The sequence below is a fragment of the Tympanuchus pallidicinctus genome, unplaced genomic scaffold (genome assembly GCF_026119805.1).
Source record: "Tympanuchus pallidicinctus isolate F22 unplaced genomic scaffold, pur_lepc_1.0 scaffold8, whole genome shotgun sequence".
Taxonomy (NCBI): Eukaryota; Metazoa; Chordata; class Aves; order Galliformes; family Phasianidae; genus Tympanuchus; species Tympanuchus pallidicinctus.
The window spans coordinates 41540393-41556188 of NW_026294802.1; the positions used below are offsets into that span (position 1 = coordinate 41540393).

Sequence of the window (15796 nt, forward strand, 5' to 3'; positions counted from 1 at the left end):
AAACCTGTGATCCTTTTGAATATAGACCTGGAAGGATAGAAACTTTTCCAGTTGGCTAGCTATTCTCGTTTTCTGGGAAATATTATATAGAAAACCTTGTGTATTTTCTCCCAGCTTTGGTCCCTAGATTAAAAAAGAAAACCACTACTTCTGATGAAAAAGCACAAACTTGAAAGGTATTTTTGTTTTTCTCCTTGACATTTAGCTGTTAAGCAAAAACTGACATACCATGCTTAATAGTAACTGATCATATGATAACATATCTCTGTAGGCAAATCGGTTCTTGAACCAGTTCTAATGATCAAGGAGGAACAGAGGGAAGCATAAACAGCTTTAATGGAGCTATTATAAATTAAAGGCTAAAAATATATAAAGCAAATGTAGTGTATGCCAGGTTATTCATCAGATGTTGCAGAATTAGTTTCAAGAAGATATATGCCAGTGTAAGGCTGCAAATTATACCTGGCAGATGATGTCAATGTATATTCTGCTTTACTTTAATCCTGTGAATTCTTGTTATACACACTGCAGGAATTTTTCTTCCTTCCTACAGTGTCATCTTTCAAGTAGCATTCTGATTGCTTTTTGGTGTATTGATGCAAGACCTGATTAGAGAGACAGCTAAGTCTGCTGATGTGCTGTTATTATAATGCCACCTGATACCTCATTCATTTGATACACTAGGTAGTGTACTACATCATCAAAACAAAGTGCTCACATCATTTCTGCAAAGAGTGAATGTTTCAGTGGCAAGTATGAATTCAGGGTAAAAGCTGCATATATGTAGCAGTGGTAAAATGCCCCATGGCTTTGTCTTTTTCACTTTATAAAACTTGTTAGGTTATTCAGAACAAGGATGACCTATTAAAAAGAAAAAGAGGAGCACATGAACCCATTCATTATAATCATAACACGACTGAATTCTTGTCTGCTTAATCAAAATTATCATCAAAATAAAGACAGGAGAAGAGTAAGAAATATAACCAGTACATTCTGGAATGTATTTATTTTCCTGTATCATAAAGCAAGCATATCCAGGAAGGCTGATGACTAACCTTAGTCTTTTCAGTAGGTATATCAATGATATACAGTCAGAAGGAGGTTCCAAAATGAATCCTAAGATACGCCATTAAAGTCATAGATGCCTGCAGATAACAGTCTTACTCACAAGAGAAGATATGAGTGTCACATAAGGTATAGGCTCCCTTAGCCAAGGTCCCCTCTGGGGAAGTATATACCAACAGTTCCAGTGCAGCAGCAGCTGCAGAAGTATGTCACTCCTCTGAACTCATGTTCTGTGACAGCACATAAAGATAGGAAATGACTAAAGCAAACATGGCCTAGACCGTTATGATTACTTACGCATTATCCTCTGTTCCAGGAGTACGGATTTTTGAGCAGTTTCCTGCCTGAAAATGGCATGAACCCTAATGAATTAGCTGTCAAATGACTGACAAAACATAGTTTTGCACCTATATTACACACTCTTGCAGAAGCTGTGGGACTACTCAGCTATCCACGGTGTCCCATTATTTATGTAATTCCTGTCCTGGACTTCAGTGCTCTGTGCTCGGTTCTGATCTGCCCCTGGGCAGGGAGCCCAAAGCTGAGTATAGAACAAGGACGGAGCAAGGCTGTTCCTTGGGGCTCATTGCTACACCCCTGTGCTCCCTAAGCCAGACTGCAGCTCATATGGGTGCCCGAATGTCCAAGAAGGCACAGACTCGTGATAGCACAGACTCATAATCAAAGTGCACACAGTGTATCTGCATCTGACATTTACCCAATACATCTCTCCTACACCACTTCTTTTCCTCAGACAGGTCCTTTGTGCATGCTCATTGTTCCTAATATCCTGGTTTGTTCCACAGGTTTGTTCTGTGGCTTGATGATGAGGGGATTTTGTTTTGAGATGGTAATTGCAGTGCAAGAAGGAGTATGGCTACCGTTTTGAGATAACCTCCTTCCCCTCAGCGCTAAGACCATCCTGTGGAGTGGCTGCTGATCTTTTTCCCCTGTGGCCCTAGCTGTTATGGCTGCCAAGACTCAGGAAGTTCCTCTGAACACCAATAATCAACAGAGTAAAGCAGTCTCCAAAACACATTGGCTTTATGTTCATTGCCATGCCAGGTCTGCAGGCAATGTAGAGGATAGTGTCATGAAGAGTGATCATAAGGATCACTGACAGCCACTTGAAGATGGTGCTACGAAGTTACAGTTTCATATCACTGTTCCTTCTCAGCGGTTCAGAAGCTTTCTGAAGAGCATGGTTGGTGGTCTGCTGGAGAACTCTCCATGGAGGGAAGATTCGCTAGGAGTGATGAAAACGATCATGAATTTTCAAAGAAAACCAAGCAATGACTCAGGCTAATCAGTATTGAGATAGACTGGAAGAAGTGAAGGTGCTGAATTGCTTGTGGAAAACCGTGCTTAAGGCTAGAAAGATTACAAAGGTAATTTTTAAAATGTATATGGAGTTCCTTAAGAAAGAAGGGAATATGACACTCCACTGTCATGCTGCAATATCAAAGAACAACTCTCTATTGAGACAAGAGCAGCATCCTGCTCCTCAGGTAAAATCTGCCTACATTTGATTCATGAGGCACTTGGAGGGCAGACACTGCAGTATGACTGGGGTAGAGAATTTCAAAATGTCTGTAGTAGATTCAGAGGAGGTTTCACCTGGTGCAGCATGAGTCTGGAGGCTGAAGAAGAACTCAGAGGGAAAGATACCATCAAGCTACAGTAAGTCCGGGGAACCCCAGCTCAGAGGTGCAATGCTTGGCCTGTGCTGCAGTTGAAATGTCCTTGTTTTGTCCCTTCTTTCTCTTTCAGAGTCAGAACCTGTAACTTACAGCGTGTCTGGTGCTGAGGGGCTCCATGATACTTGGTGTACAGAGCAAGAAGGGGGACACTGGAAGCTGCTCTTTGTGTGTGTTCAGTGCATCTCACCTGATACCCCAGCCGAGAACTAACCTGCATGAACTTTAGCCTTACAATGGAAAAAATATGTGAAAGGCAGATTTGCTGAATTGTTGCTTAGAGAACACACTCGACCAGAACTTATTGTGCTCATTTGTCAGCTAATTCATTAGGGTTCATGCCATGCCCATGTCGGTTCATGTCAGGATGCTTGGCTGGGTCCTCTAACGGCATTTTTTCCTCTGCTGAACAGCAATTTTGAAATTACTTCATCAATTCTTACAATGTAAAATATTTGATATATTATTAGATAAAAAGTAAACATATCTTCTGCTTGGTGTTGCATCAGGATGTAATAAATGCACTTGATGCTCGTTGGGCTTTAGAGAGAGAGGCACTTGAGAGAGCAGATTGTCTGGAATGAAACGGCCATCTGGAAATTTTGTCTGAAGCCTGATTACAATTGAGGTTTAAAGGAACACTTAAAAAAAATTAAGCCTATTTGAAGGAAGTACATATGTATGGGTAATTCAGAATCCTGACTGAATTTAAGTAAATTCTGATAAAGTTTAGATGTTAAAGAGCATTTCATCTATATTCCTTGCATATCTACTATTCAACAGGGTATAAATAAGCTTATTAAATGCTCCACAGTATACTAGATAAGTTTACTAACATGTAAAGACACAGATCTAGGTTATTTGAGTTCTAGTTATGATATCAAAAGATATGGTCTGTGTATTTTTTTCTTGAAAAAACTCACACAAATTAGGTTCTTCAGAAGAACAGCCATAATCCTCCCTAGAAGCCATGAAATCATAGAAATTTGGTTTAAATAAATGGGGCCCAAAGATTCAAGCAGTTACGTGATATGCTACGTTACTGAGCAGCCAAGGTCTGTCACAAATGGGTGGTTTTTCATTAAGAGTTTTTAACATAAAAATGTGATTCACAGCCAAGTTCTTCCAGTTTTTGGCAGTGGTTCTTTAAATGACCCAACTAGCCAAAATTACACACAGTTCATTCCCTTCATCTGTTCTCCAAGGAGAGAAACATACACATAGCAGAGTGCTTCTCTTTGACAGGATTACAGTTTTAGTTTATGCATTTATTCCATCTTTATTATGAAATCTGCTGTTTATTTTTTATGAAGGTAATTTTGAAGTGTTGGGTTTTCTTTGTTTGTTTGTTCTTTTGCACCTGGAGCTGAGTGAAGTTTGTGGCTGGCCTTAATGCCTGTGGGAATTCATTTCACATTTTCATATGCCTGAAAAATATGAGTTCTCCATTTTATTCTTTTGGAACAATATTCTGTTGTGCCAGAGGTATACCCTACAATATTGATCCCAGATTTTCCAGCTATCCTATGCTCATACCATGGATTACCATCGTGAAAAGTGCAGATCTGAAAGATGCCCTTGGGGCAATACATGTTGTAAGCACTCGCAGACCTGTTATTTCATTGTCCCCAGGTCTTCCATGAGGATGATGTGAGAGAAATGGAGAGGGGTCTCCCAGGCAACTGGATGGTTGAGATGCTGGCTGGGAGAGTGTAGAGACACCAAGAGATGAGAGCACATGTCTTAGCAACAATCTCCATTGGCAATAAGGAGTGCGCACCTCTAACAAAGACCATGCACAGAAAGCTCTTCACAGGGATTTCATCCACCTTCTAGCACTGCTCTGCTTCACTTGCCCCCACAGTCAGCCTGCTTGTCCTTACATGGGAGAGCATACATTTAAGGACCAGGTAATTCACTGACACCCACATGATCATACATCTTGAAGGTTAGCTAGAGCTAAGTGTCATCTGCAAGTCTGTGGTGCTAGCATGTGGCATCATCATGTAGTTGATTTAGGTTCCCAATAAGTATTATTTTCACAGCATCAATAACCCTCATTAGAGATAGGAGACAGGTCACAGGCAAATGCAGAAAACAGATGAAATAGCAAGGTGCCCTCAGGGCTGGGTTAAGGAAAATCTTTAATATAGATTTGCTGTTGCTAGTAATTCCATGTAGGAAGTAGATAAGAGTGATTCGAAGTATTTATAACACACACACCACCAGGACAGATGCACCATAATGTAGTTGCTTTAGAAAGAACAACAACATAAAATATTTCTAACTTTTTAAATTCATTTTGCATACCTGTATCAATTCTTTTCTGAAAACTGTGCCACTTCCTCTCATCTCTCTTTCTTATATCTAATTATTCTCATCATCCACCCCTGAATTGGGATTAGGAGTGTAGTGCCAGATGCATCATTCTGTCAATTCAGATAATTGCATTGTTATACTTTCAGTATTACTACCCCTTTCCTTCCTTTCAAGTTCTAGCAACTTGTTTGCGTCTTGGCTGCTCTCACAGAAAGATCACAGATTTGTACTGCACTGTCCACAGTGACTCCTAGGTCCATTTCCTGAGTGGTTACAGTTAATTTGGAACCAACTAGTGTGGCCAAATGGTTCAAATTTCTCCTTCTGCTGCTCATTAACTTCGTATTTCTCAGTCTTTAAAAAAGCTTAATTCTTTTACTGTTAATTAGATCACATAAACATAAAAATGCAGGAAGTGTATGTACTGGTATTATTGTAAGAAAGAAGGCATTGAAAATTCAATTTTAAATGGATATACCACCAAATCAGAATGAAACTATACTACTTACAGTGAGCAAGCCAATTACGTTTAGTCATCAACCTCTATAAAGTTGATAACTTAAATTAAAAAAAAAAAAAAAAAAAAAAAAAAGAATTTTCAGGCTAACTTCAAGAGTCTATTTGTATAGCCCTTCTAAAGTGTTGATATAGAATGACACATTCAATATATAACATCTCGCATAAATATTCCCAAGCTAATATATGCAATCAGGGTCATATTCCCTAACAACTCTCTCTATTCTCTTGAGGTCAAGCTGTTTTCAAATTTATGTTGCTTTTTTCTGATTAACATCCTTAATTCTCATCTCCCTTGCTGTTAAAATTCCTGCCCAAGGCAATTAATTCTCTCACTCTAATACCTTCTGTATTCACACCAGCATGACCAAAAAGGGTGCTCCAAAATTCAGCTCTGTCTCCAGGCTCTGTAGTCACATTATTTCTAAATTACTCTTTCCTCTTATTATAAAAAACCTGAACCTTCCCTTTGAAGCTTTACATGAATTTTGTCCCCAGAGAGCACAGTTCTTTCTTTTGCCTCTTTTGCTCCTGATACTCTTCCAAATCACTGAAGCTGCACGGATGAAGCAAAGCAAATCAGAACCTGACTCGCAAAAACATTTCCACCAAGAAACATGGCTGGAAGAAATCAAAAGGATCGCAGTGTGATTCCCAGCTAACAGGTTGCCTTTCCAGGGACAGCCATTTGAAAAACCATCTGTTTCACTGTAGAGAAACATTTGATGCAGCATCCTGAGATGCTGCCATTTTGCAAAATTAATGTCACCGGGATAAAATGTTGTATAAATAACTAGTTAACTGTGTGAACTTTCCATGCTTAAATTATACACATTTGATCAATAGACTGAATTCTTCCAGGCTACATTACACTTGTTTAATTTTCTATAAATGAAAAGGCAGTCACATCATAGGATTATGATATCATAGGATCGTGTCATTACTCATTCAATTGACTTAATTTTTAATGTATAGTGGTATAAATATACTAAAAATATACAGAATAAAACCTGCTACCAGGCATAACAGCTGGCTTGTCAACTGTTCAGAAGTGTTAGCTACAGAAAGAAAAAAAAGGAAACTATCCTAATTTTTTAATGTAACAGTGGTAGGAAACTGAATATTTTTATTTTTTTAAGTCTATTTATATTTGTAAATGTAAAAATCCCTTAGTTTGACTCATGGGGTATTCTTCAATTATCATTTCTCAGATTCTCAGCTCGTAGAAATGCATTTTGTAGCAAATCTGTGGCTTTTCACTGTAGCTGAAGGAAATAATTACTCATTATTTCATTATCATTACCACTGTCCTGATTTACCTATTGAAATGATGAGCTAAACACCAGCTGTAAGCCACAAAGAACCTTCACAGCCACTACTCTGGATTGGTAAAATATCTCCTGGAGAGTGAGTGTCTGTGTTATCAGTCAAGTCTCTTTCTGCCATTTACTCACTTTTCAACTGTGAGTATAGTTCTGGAAAATAAGAACAAACTCTTGTGAGCCCATTTTTGTATCTACCATCAATTAGAAATTCCTAAATTCTGTCAGCTGAATTGCTGACTGTCCCTTGGATTATTTGCTCAGATAGGTTCATAGAATCATAGCATCACAGAATCATAGAATCACAAGGTTGGAACCTGTAAGATCATCTAGTCCAACCATCTTCTTATTACCATTGCTACCACAAGCACTAAACCATATCTCGTAGCTCCTCATCCAGACACCTCTTGAACACTGCCAGGGACGGCGACTCCACCACCTCCCTGGGCAGCCATTCCAGTGTCTGACCACTCTCTGAGAGAAAAAATTCTTCATTATGTCCAACCTAAACCTCCTCTGATACAACTTGCAGCCATTTCCCTGGGTCCTGTTTGTTGCCTGGGAGAAGAGGCCAAACTCCTCCTCATCACAACCTCCCTTCAGGAAGTTGTACAGTGCAATGAGGTCTCCCCTGAGCCTCCTCTTCTCCAGACTGAACAATCCCAGCTCCCTCAGCACTCCTCATAAGACTTGTGCTCCAGACCCCTCACCAGTTTCGTTGCCCTTCTCTGGACACGCTCCAGGGCCTCAATGTCTTTCTTGTAGTGAGGGGCCCAAAACTGAACCCAGTACTCGAGGTGCAGCCTCACCAGAGCTGAGTAGAGGGGGATGATCACCTCCCTGCTCCTGCTGGCCACACCATTTCTAATGCAGGCCAGGATGCCGTTGGCCCTCTTGGCCACCTGGGCACACTGTCGGCTCATGTTCAGCCGAGCATCAACCAACACCCCCAGGTCCCTTTCCTCTTCACAGTCATCTAGCCACTCGTCCTCAAGCCTGTAACGCTGCATGGGGTTGTTGTGCCCAAAGTGCAGGACCCGACACTTGGTCTTGTTGAACCTCATCCCATTCACCTCAGCCCAGCGATCCCTCTGAAGGGCCTTCCTACCCTCAGGCAGATCAACACCACCTTCCAACTTGGTGTCATCTGCAAACTTACTGAGGGTGCACTCATGTAGGTCATCAATAAAGATATTAAACAAGATGGGCCCCAGTACTGACCCCTGGTGGACAGCACTTGAAATGGGTGGCCGGCTGGAATTAACTCCATTCACCACTTCCTGCTGGGCACGGCTCTCTAGCCAGTTTCTTACCCAAAGAAGGGTATATCTGTCCAAACCATGTGCAGCCAGTTTCCTTAGAAGAAGCCTGTGAGAAGTTAGCAGGTTTCAGAAGCTTGTTTGGTCACCATTGCTAAAACTCCTCATGTGTTGGCAAGTTTTTAAAAAGTGGGCCTAGAAACATCAACATATAACTACTGACGTCATTAGCCCACCATCTGGGTGCCACGGGAGTCCTCTGTGGGGTGCTGGGTTGGTTTCTGGTAGTTCACAGAAATTTCCCCCAGAACCTTTTCAGAAGTCAAGATAGCCTGGGGTGAGGATTAGCTTTTGAGATGAGACCTCTGAAGCATGTCACTGGTTTTGAAATGCCAAGGAGACGTCAGTGAAGCTTAGTTATGCAGTAAGAGCACTGCTGTGGATACATACCTGCTGTCTAGCAGGGAGGGCTCAGGTGTCTTTATCATGTGAGTACTGGACCAATTTGGCAATTGAGAGGTTTTGCTTTCAGCAAGCCACTCAAGTCATTATAATCCTGGAAGGATTAGGAGAAAACCTTCGCTGGGAATCCTCCTAAATTCTGTTTTCCTAACCCTTTCTCTGCTCACATAGGCTTTCCCCTAAGTGAGGATGATAGAGATGGTAAACCTCCCTACAGAGCTATTCCTAAAGTAAACAAATAAAGAAGGACAATATTGTCAAACAGGCATCTAGGAATTGGACAGCTGGTACTGGAATCAACTTACAGCCATCTGGCTTTCAAATTGGCTAGCAGATCAGCTCTAGCAGAAACAAACAATTCTGGGTATTTTCCCCCCACACCTTTTATTTTTTATTTGTAGGCACAGAAAAATAGATCTGTTCGTTTTGATGAAACCTGTCTCACACAGTATCTACCAGAAAGTACACAAACACAGATTAAATTCAGACTAAGATGCCTCCTGTTTTAAAATGTTTGTAATAGTTATTTGTAACTTCAACAAACCTGTTTCTAATACATATCAGTGACATACATTAAGGTTACACCATCCCTCTTCACCCAGGGGAAATGGATGAAAGTCTCTGTGAATCTCTACTATTCAGAAGAGAATGCCTGGTTCTTCTGCACGTGGTGAGTAGCCATGCAGAAAGTCTTGGACAATGCAGCTCTAATCATGCTCATCGCAAAGTCACTGGAGTCTCTTGATCAGTGTTATTTATTACCCAGACACTGCACGTTTGTAGTCTTCATTCTCCTTATGCCTCCTGAGAGAAGAAGCATTGTGCTATTTCCTTGGATATGGTACTGTGGTGTGAGTCTGGAATGCAGGTATCCATCAGACTGGCTCCCAGGAGAAGGTAGTCTCCTGGCATTGTCTACTGTTGATTGAGAGCTTTTCCGTTTGCTTCATTTGCTTTTCCTGCAGAGGGGAAATTCCTGATGAGAATTTTTCTGAGGAAAATGTAGAGGGAGGTGCTGGTTTCTTCTCCCTGGTAACCCATAAGATGCAGGGGAAAATGTCACAAAGCTCCACCAGGGGAGGTTCAGACTGTACATCAGGAAAAAATTATTTGCCTTTGAGGGTGGCCAAATGCTGGAACAGACTTCCTAGAGAAAGGATGCCCCATGCCTGTTGTGTTCATGAGGCATGTGTTCATGCCCTTAGCCTTAAAGAGGTCAGGCAGTTGGACTTCATGACATTTGCAGGTGTCTTCCAGCTGAACTATTCTATCCCATCCCAAATCCCCATCCTGTTCCATCTCATCCTACCTTTCGCTGCCTCTGTGGTGCAAGGCATCTTATGTTTGATGAAGACCTCAGTCTTATACCTTTGTATGCACATTTTCAGGTCATACACTGTCTTGTTCCACTAGATGAGTTGCAAGGAAGATGAATCTTTGGAATCCCCTGAATATAGCACTCCCTGTTCTACAAGGGTCACTCCTGAGATGGAATCAGACCATGACTTGGAGGAACAGTACAAGACAGGTTATTGAGCTTTCTAACAACAACAATTAATTAGCTGCTTTGAAGCAAAATTGGGCAACTTTCTAACAACAATTACTAAGCATTATGGATAAGGGTACTTAGCTTAGGTGTTACCTCCTTGTTAGCTACTCTAAGGCAAATTTAGGCAATGGCTACTAGAGAAAAACAAGTAAAAGACTGAGAGAAAAGAGAAGAGAGAGACAGAAAAACAGAGAGAGTTCACGATTCCTTGGATCTGGCACTGTCTTAGGTCTGGGGTCTTAATATGTGGGTGGTGGCTTGTCAAAGGTAAATGTCTGTTCAGTGTTATATAACCTAGATAGTCTGAGGCTGCCCTTGGGGTAGCAACTTATTTATGCCTAGAAAATTTCAATGAGGGTCTCTGGTGATTATGCATCCTGCCATCAGTTAATATAAAACTTAGCTGATGTTTTTTCAGCCATCGGAGGAAACAGATGCTGTCCATAAGAGGAAGTAAAGTTAAACAGTTCATCACTGCTTCTGCAGAGTAGGAGTCCATAAATCTTTACAGCTTCCAAATGTATTGTTCTCTAGTTGTTCAAGTCAACAAATTTCTTGTCAGTCTCAGACACTAACATTCATATGATATTCTTCAGACATAAGCTCTTATCCAGACATTAAGGAAGGCAAAATCTTTCTCCTGACTTGCCTGGTTGACAGTTGGCTCCCTTGCTTCAGATAGAAGTTTCTCAGATGGACTGGGGAAATGATAACACTTTCAGTGCAGCATGTGGTAATTTCTCTTTGTTTGTGTGTCGTGTTTTTCCAGTGACATTGCTTGTGGTTTTTTTATTCAACCTGCACATCGCTTAGATTGCTTGAAGCCATTAGACTTGATGATTTCTTTGCAAAATGAAGTGGAAAAACAGATTGAGTCAAGGCCAGTCTCTGAAGAAACCCATTGTTTGTAGTGGTTCAATTTAATTTCAAACATATCACATCAGTTTCTATTGTTAAGTTTAGTATTTCAGCACTATGGAACCTGATGAGATTAAATTGCATTTTCACTGCAAAATCAGATTTAGCTATTTGAGTGATGAACTGGTGAGGGATTGTATCTCATTATGTATATTGCAAAGAAAAGAGCATGCTTTGGCACATAATAGTTGACTTCCACACAGCCAGGGTCTTCGGTCTTTTTCTTTTAATATACATTTAGGTGTGAATGGTCTTTGGGTCAAACAACACCAATATCTCAGTGTCTTAAGCTCCCTAACATCAGGTACTGCTACAGTTGGCATTGAACCTGTATTTATGAAGTGATTACTATCTTTCCTTAAAATGTTATGTTATGTTGTTCTTCTCATAACCTTGGATTTTCCAGCACTCCATAGTTGAATATTATTGTGTTGGGTTGTTTTTTTTTGCTAAGTGCAGTGTGATTAGCTGTCCTTGGAAACACGATCTGTGGCAGTTTGAGCATGCAGCAGAATGCCAGGAGTTGAAGTGCGTAAGAACATCCTCTCTACTGAGCAGGTGTATTTATACACTGTACATCTGTATATCATGTCAGGCCTTGATTTGGAAAAATATTCCTATGACAGAGAATACATATATATATTTTAAACATACAGGCTTTAAGGAGGTGTGTGAAGCGTTTAGCATTTACATAAAAATGTGTTTAATTGTGTATACTTTTCCTGAAGCATATCCTTAGATATCCCTGAAGTCCAGCAATTGAACCACTGACAGGCACCTGGATTTGGAAGGCTTAGTAATCTTTTATTAGCATGAGACTGTCAATTAATTAGTTTTACAAACTCTTTGAAGCATTTGATGGTTTAGATTTCTGTAAAACTGTAGAATCCTCAGTTTCCAGTACAAACACGTTTTCAGCCACACATTAGGAAGGTATTTTCTTACATGCCATTAAAAACAAGGGTTTTTCCATATTGGAATGCAGAAGACACTTTTTGCTAGGTAAAACTTCTGAAAGGTTGATATGCCATTTGCTCTACATGAAAAGCCAGAATTTTCGTTATTTTATTTTTCCATGTAATTACATGAGGCACAAAATCTATTCAAATATTAACAACACGGTCCTTCTGTGATACTACTGCTTCCTTTTTTTTAAGAAATTAAAGAAGTTCAATGCAGTCAGAAAGAACTTAGTCTTTGATCTGATGGGTAAAAATTAAGTATGGAAAGCTCACAAGGCATAAGATTGATCAAACCAGCAATTCCTCTTTCTGTTCCTGCTTGAAACTTGGGGCAAGACTTTCTTTTTTTAATGTTACAATTGCCAAAAAGCCTTTTAAGATTGGACTTGAGGACTAGAAGGTTTCCTTAGAGAATGGAAACACCTGCTAAAGATCCAGGGCCATTTGACTTAGACTAATCTATTAGCAAGTTTTCAAAATACAGTGCTGTTAAACAGACTGATAAACATGCAGCTTGAAAATCTGCTTGACAGCACTGCAAAGCCTAACAGCTATGTGCATCGTCAAGACAGCTAGTTTTGTTTGACATTCTTTTTTTATTTTCCTGTACCTGCAGCTGTGATTCTCCACATTCCTAAAAATCACAGTTATTTATGCCCATAGCAACATACCATGGGGAAAAGCATAAATTGATCACCTTGGATTAACTACATCAGTACCATTTTGCACAACTTGTATCATCATAAAAAGAGAAAAATACAGGCAGAACGAGATGCCAGGAACAGCCTGCTTTCTGAACAGTCCCTCCCTTTGCTAATGTATCTGCTCCATCTGATCCCAAGTCCTATACCTCCAACTGCCATTCCTACCAGCACCAGAGCTTAGAAGTTGTTGCACTGATATTCACACTCTCTCTGGTCGTAACTATTTAAATTTATATGTGGAACCCCGTATCTCTGTCATGAGGAATTTATTTCACGCAATTTTCCTGTTTCTCTGAGCAACTAGCCAACTGATGGTCTGCCAGGACATTCATGGAATGTCAGCCACCTGCATACGTTTGAAGTAGCTGATAAACGTATGCTGTGTCTTTTAACACATTTGTTCTGCCTCCACCAGATGTCCTAGCTTTGTGTTGATTGCTGCTGCTCCCCTCTTTATTCCCCTTGGTCTCTCCTCAGTAGCATTCTCTACATTGCAATGTGTCTCCTCGTTGCTGAAAAATGCACATATATGAAGAAATTCAACATTGAAATATTAAATCAAATAGCTAGAGTGCATTTTTATCCATATAACTGCCTTGTATCCCTGTCTTGGGATACAAATTCAAAATGGTAAAATTTCATCAGAAAAGGGAGATAGATGACTTAGATATCTAAGGCTGTGTGTTGTTCTGTATATCTTTCACTTCTGAGCTGTTATTTTCTTCTGTGCAGTTGTACATCTAATGTATTAAACATACACAAAAGTGATGGTGACAGACACAACTGCTACTTGACAGCCGGTTTCAAACATTATTTTCTTCCTGAATTAAACTAAATGCTTTCTGAATACCCTCAGGACTTTCTCTAGCTAAAATTTTACACTGGTTGGTCTGTAGGAATTCCTACTGATCAATCACAACTCTTAAAATAGGTTAATATAAAAACATTTCACAAAGCTCTCCTCTCCAAGGCTGTCTCTTTCTAACCCTCAGCCAGACAGCATCCTTCAATGAACAGCACTGAGAGAATGAATCAACCACACTCACGAGCAGGGATCCACCCTCAGATCAGTTTGTAGAAAAACAATAAAATAGAAAAGTGGCCACAAACGAACCGTGGCAATATGTCATTCTCTGAAATGTCTCAGACAGGATGTTGTATAGAAAAAAACCTGCCACTGTATTTCCTACAAAGTATTAGGTACTACTTTAATTTAGGAAACCAAAGGCTTCTTGACCCTGGTTTATTCACACAGGAATCTCTCTACTGGTCATCTCTAATCCCTGAGATGAAGTAATACACATCTCTGGTGGCTTCTGTGTTTGTCACACCATTCACAAGCAGCTCCACTTTACTTTGAGCACCATGGCTTTTAGATAGCTGAGCAGTCAGAACTTTTTGTCAAGACTGCTGTGCGAAAAAATACCACGTCTGGTTATTACTAAGCAATTACAGGCCTACATGTCTCAGACAATTATCATGATCACAACACTGTTCTGCCCACTGTATGCAACCAACCTACCTCAAGCTGTGATCTTGTCAGGGCTCATAAGCAAAGCAGGGCTGGGCTGGTGAGGAAGCGTGATGGATTTTTCTCTGGAAATAAGGCAGAAATGTAAAGTAAAAATGAATCGGTAATTTGGATGATAGCATCCTATGCACTTAGCATTACCAGCTCACAGAATTTTATCCTGAATCTTGAGCTTGTGACTTCTGATTTTCAAGTTTAATAAGGAAAAAAAGATTTAGGAGATTCTACATATGAAAAGGAGATTTGAAAGACAGCCCAGCTGTAGGCGTTAGATTGTAAACAATCCTTCCTACATTACTTTTTTAAAAATATTCCATGACCATCAGGAAGACACTGGCTATATTCTTCTATATCAAGCGAGAGTATGCCTGTGCTGCTGTAGGAGAAGCTTCCCCTGTGCCTGTTTCCTATGCTTGCTGCTTCTTATTCCCACATCATTACTCCCCCTTTGCTAATTCAACTTCCTATCAGCTTGTACAGCAAAGGATTCACGATGTGAAGTGTATTAAAACAAACCACACAAACACGAAAAATCATAGTAAAAATATTAGCTAGATAATCTGGTTTAAACCCAGATTAATGGCCTCAAAAAACTTACAGACTTCACAAACCACACTCATAGTCTTCTTCAACAAATAATAATGTTAACCTCTTATCGGAAAAAAAGCCCCCACAACAATGTATTACAGAATTGCAGTGAAAAAACACATCAACAATCAGCAATAATTTACTATTCCCAAACACCATGAATGACCCATCACCTAACCGGGTCTGACATGGGATCATAGACCAGAAAAGAGGCTGCTCTGCACAAATGCGTGTGCCCCAGCTGGGAGGCATTGAGAGCTTGCTTTGCCCACATTGGGCCTGATAGGCCTGCTGAGAAGTGCTTTGCTCCCAGGCCAAGCGCTGGAAGCATTCTATCAGTTTGATTGAATTGATTTTAAAGGTCTCCAAGTCATAATTTCTTTCTCTGTGCTGCGAGGCAATTCATCCTGCGGTTAATTGTGGGCATTGCTGAATAGTTTACATTAGGGCTATAGTAATAGTAGGGCAGAGGTTTGTTAAAGAATAATGTAGCTAGCAGAAATTGAAGGTGCCTCATTGTATATACTGGAGGCGTAAAAGTCCTCAGGCAAAAGATTTGATGAACCAGACAAATCCTTTGTCGCATAGCAGTCTGCAGCATTCTTTCATGTAGCAGAAGAAGATACTTTGGAAGTCTGAAAACATGTAAGATAAGAAGCCCTCACCCACTGTTTTGGTTTTTTATACCAGATTAAAAGGCTGAGATGCTAGAATAAATTTTGTGCTTGGCATGTGGCAGAATCTCCCTTTACCAAATGTAAACACATTGAGCTCTCTGTAAGCGCTCCCTTACAGCTCTGGCAAAAATGAAAGCCCAATCTGTATTGGGGGTGAAGGATTACTACATAGTCTGAGACAAGTTTTCCAGGAAAGGCTATAGTAATTATAAAGATTTTCTCCGACT

General features: G+C 40.2%; 1 long non-coding RNA gene across 1 annotated transcript; it reads right to left on the bottom strand.

The window, feature by feature from the left end:
- Positions 1-10587: 10587 nt before the first annotated feature.
- On the bottom strand, positions 10588-15792 carry LOC128073222 (uncharacterized). The gene is made up of 2 exons (XR_008202651.1): positions 14296-15792; positions 10588-11724 (listed from the first exon to the last, which is right to left on the bottom strand). It is a non-coding gene; the product is annotated as an uncharacterized LOC128073222 (long non-coding RNA).
- Between the last annotated feature and the right edge of the window lie 4 nt (positions 15793-15796).